Genomic DNA, 4,552 nt, shown 5'->3' with positions numbered 1-4,552 from the left:
TGTCATTGCCTGAAGGAAATGATGGAGCTTTTGTGACAGTAACATAGAAGTGTGTATGGAGGGAGAGAACTGCAGGAAATTTTATGACAAATCCTTAACATTATGGTTTTACATCGGGATGATCCAGTGCCTCTCTGTGAATAGTAATGAGGCTGGGAAGAAATTTGCAAATCTGGCCTAAGAAACAGGAACATTTTTTTATCCTCATTTATTCTGTAAGAACCTTTATTCACATAAGGAATGAATAACCAAATTTTTGCTTTTCAGCTGACACTGGCACAGATTGCTCAGAGGGGTGGTAAATGCCCTAACACTGGGAACATTCAAGGTCAGGCTGGGTGGAGGTCTGAATACCATGGTTCAAACCAAGCTGGCAACTGAGCATCCCACAGCTCATATTCCCTCTTCCCAACTTCGGGCAGGATGGGGAGAAGAACCAACAGAATGTAAACCCCACAGGTTGAGATAAGAACTGTTTAATAACTAAAATACAGTATAGTACATTACTAAATAGTAATGATAAGGGAAATAATAAGGGGAGAGAATATAAAACTAAAAGGGAAAAGGTTAAAAAAAAACCTGTTGCATCTCAAATCAGGACACTGAGCAACCTGTTCCAGTTAAAGATGTGCCTGCTCTTTGCAGGGAGTTTGGACTAAATGACTTTTACGGTGCGTTTCAACCCAAACCATTCTATGCTTCTATGATTTATTGCTAGTGTTATGCCACAATAGATTGAACTACTTAATACAGCATCATGTGTGAATGAGCTACAGTGAAACAAATAAACAGGCAAATGAAACTTTAACATTTCAGATTGTATATTTAGGTTGAAATTAAACTTTCAGATCAACTGTCTGTTCTTGCCTTGATCTTTGTTGTTGAAAACAGGCTGGTTTCTGAAGTCCGACTTCTTACATTTCACACGATGGTTACCAAAACACAAAAACACATAGGACAATAGGAGCACAAAACACTTCATGTTTGCTAAAATCAAGGACTTTAGAAAAACATGTTACCTGATATACCCCATACCTCACCTTCAAGGGAAATTTGGAACAAATTTCTTTTTTTTTAACTATGTAATATCCTGCATTTATACCATGTATAATGTCCTATATTTATACACTATATAATACTCTCTATCATGCTATATAATACTCTGCTCTTCAGAGACCCACTTACTGTGTGACTATAGCATGTCATTTGTGGCAAATTTGCACTTGTGATAATTTATATTCTCTGTAGAGAGAACATGTTTTAAAGAGTGGTTAGTTTCTTATAACAAATGTCCCTGATTTGCTATTCAGTCACATCTGAAGAAAATGGATTTACGCTGTTGATTTGAATAGCTGTGTGAAGTGCTATATGGCTTTTGCTTTTCTCCTATGAAACATCATTGGTTCAAAATTTAGGTTCAGCTTTGCTGCTTGTATAGGCTGACAAAGCTATATAGAATGAGACCAGATGCTACGCATTTTTTAGTGCCCAATATTTCTGAATCTTTCAGGTTTTGTATATCTTCCTTCCTTTGGGCTTTCATGATTAGAGACTACAGCTTATTCCAAGAGATATTTTTTTGGATGTGACTGAGCCATAAATGAAACTAAGCTACCCCTCCAGATTTGCTTCACTTACAAATCCCAGCTGTGTTTATCGAAGTTGCCCTCAAAGGATTTAATCTGCTTACTCCCATCCATATCATCATCCTCTAGGAGGGAGCACTAACTATACTGGCACTTGAACCACATTGTGTACGGGAAATAAAAATACTGGAATTGCATGTGAAGCAAAGTAAATCTCTCTAGTGCTGGAAGGTCAGTCAGCCAAATGATATTTCAAAGCAAGTAACAGAAGAACCCCAATGGCTTCTTTGAGTGCACTTTGTTGCCAACACTGGGCTTATTCCTGCATGATGTTCATCAGGACCCTGGACACAGGAGATATAGGGCAAATCCAGAAAGGGCCTCTGACTTCACCAGAGATCAGACATGGGTAGGAAAAAATGGTGAATTAAAAATAGACATGAATAATAGAACTTGCTGTCATCTTTCATTATAGACTAGTTAACCCAATGCTAAAATTTCATGAGAATTTCCCCCACACCTTCTTTGCGTTTACAGATGTCCAAAGGATGGGAGCTTGCTGTATCAAGACCTTTGCAAAAATATGAGGAAAAAAATGGTGTCATGTAAGGGAGGGATGGTTGCAATACATTGTGTGCAAATTGTTTCTGCTTATAGGTATGTATGCAAAATTTTCAGGATTGTGAAATAACAACAAACTTCTTCCCTCATTGGTGGTCTCTTCACTGATGTCAGTGACAGATAAGGACAGCCATGAAGGAGGTGAGCTAAGGGACCCCTCAGTGATGAAACCGTGCAGGATGGCTGTCACCACAGAAGAAAAGGCTAAGGGTGACAAAGTAGGGATGTAAACTCTGGGTTGGGAAAGGACTTTGGCAGGGACAAGACCTCAGAGTCATGAAGGGCTTTAGACAGGAGGAGGAAACTTACTGTAAGGGATACCCAGCTTAGTTTAATTTCCAAATGCATTGTCAGTAAAGTGTGTATACTGCCTCAAAGACACATTTAATCCTCTTTAAGCTATGTTGAAGACCCACTGTTCTGATTGTAATATTCATATTTGAAGTACTTGTTGTCTCAGGTAATTCCAAAAGCAAATAAAAACTCAAAAAGAAGGTTGTTCAATTTCTAAACCACCCAAGGCTGAGGTCCAGCATGGGATAATCCACACTATATAAAAATGATGCGTGAGATCAAAGCAGTTCAACAGGAAGGGGGAAGTAAAAGATGTATAAGAATGGGGCCAGTAGGTTTGTGCTTTTTCTGATGATGTGCTAGTTCTAGGACATAAAGGAAAGAAAACTTGTAAGTCACACATTTCAGATTGACAGAAAAGGTATGCGCATTCTTGTTTCAGTGTATTAAAATCTTACTGTGCAGTAAAGCAAAAGAGTCCAGCTGCTTCAGATAACTTCAGTGCTTGCCACACACAAAAAGATACATAAAGTCCTAAGCCAGATCTATAAGGAAGAAAACACATTTCCAGGTGAAATATCCACATAACAAGAAATTACTGACATCCCTTATCCATAGCCCCAGGGGGTAATTATCTGGTTTGACGAAAATGTCTGTCTGTCCCTAAAGTGGCTGACTGTTACAAGTCTGAGGCCAAGCAGTCCTGTTGAGTGTTTGAAAGCATCTCATTGATAATCCATAGCATCTCTCTGTGTAGCTGACATATAACAGTTGTTAATGGTGCATTATAGCACATAATGCACTTAACCACGATATTTCATTGTTTTAGGCATTATTCCATTGTCAGAGATATCTTATTAAAGCTTATCCTTACATGCTTGACATTATTTTAATAGCTTTGGCAACAGCATACATAAATAAATCAAAGACATACAGAAATGTGTGAGCTGCTTTTCATGTCACTTCCTGACTTAATTCGAAGCTAGCTTTCCCCGAAATTATCAAAATGTTTACACAATATATAAGAACAAGCTCCTCTTACCATTTATTTTCACTCTCTGTGTATGCAGGTGGAGATGTCTCTTTCAAGCTAAGTTGCACAGCTAGCCCAAGACCTTAAACCAGCAGAAACTGAAGACTTTATTTTTATAAAGGATGGTGTTATCAAAACAGGAAGAATTTGTCTGAAAGAACACTGTGTCTTTTATATCCCTGACCTCCCTAGCTCCCATTGAACTGATAAAATGTTCCAGGAACTCCATCTCTCTGGGTGGGCATGAAAATACACTAGGAAGATTTCTTTGAAGAATACTACCATGTGGTTTGAGATCAACAATTTGAGTTTGTTTTAGGAAGACGTGAGTGTGAAAAAAAATGCTTTGAATAGGAATTCTCCTTCTCCCTCTCTATCTTCTTTGAAGGGATGACAGATAAAGTTCTGGCTCTAAAGATCACAATATCATTAGGTTCATTTGCATGAGCTATGGTATTCTTAAGAAAATTAGATTTTCTCTGAATCAGGGAAAAAATAACCTCATAAACAATGCCTGCTCATTAATCACAACAAATACAAATAACATGAATAGGGATGGTGGTGCTCACTTAGTTTCACCCAGGAGGAATGGTGAAGCAGATTACACACAGCATACAGGAGCCTTCCCCAATTCATTTAAATTGAGAAATATAGTCCAGTCTAGACTAGTCTAGTCTGCTCTGTTCTATCCAGGACAAGGGGTAATGGGTTAAAACTTAAATAGGGGAAGTTTAGATTGGATATAAGGAGGAAATTCTTTCCTGTTAGGGTGGTGAGGCACTGGAATGGGTTGCCCAGGGAGGTTGTGAGTGCTCCATCACTGGCAGTGTTCAAGGCCAGGTTGGATGAAGCCTTGTGTTGGATGGTTTAGTGAGAGGTGTCCCTGTCCATGGCAGAGGGGTTGGAACTAGATGATCTTGAGGTCCTTTCCAACCCTAACTATTCTATGATTCTATGATTCTATGATTCTATCGTATCATATCCTATCGTATCGTATCGTATGGTATCCTATCCTATC

The 4,552-nt window shown here is 38.6% G+C and overlaps 1 long non-coding RNA gene across 1 annotated transcript; it reads right to left on the bottom strand.

Moving 5' to 3' along the window:
- Positions 1–2,784: 2,784 nt before the first annotated feature.
- Positions 2,785–3,591, bottom strand: LOC136005735 (uncharacterized). Its single transcript, XR_010608861.1, has 3 exons — positions 3,544–3,591; positions 2,960–3,046; positions 2,785–2,866 (listed from the first exon to the last, which is right to left on the bottom strand). It is a non-coding gene; the product is annotated as an uncharacterized LOC136005735 (long non-coding RNA).
- Between the last annotated feature and the right edge of the window lie 961 nt (positions 3,592–4,552).

Source organism: Lathamus discolor, chromosome Z (genome assembly GCF_037157495.1).
Source record: "Lathamus discolor isolate bLatDis1 chromosome Z, bLatDis1.hap1, whole genome shotgun sequence".
Classification (NCBI taxonomy): domain Eukaryota; kingdom Metazoa; phylum Chordata; class Aves; order Psittaciformes; family Psittacidae; genus Lathamus; species Lathamus discolor.
This window is presented reverse-complemented; position numbering and strand designations above follow the sequence as displayed.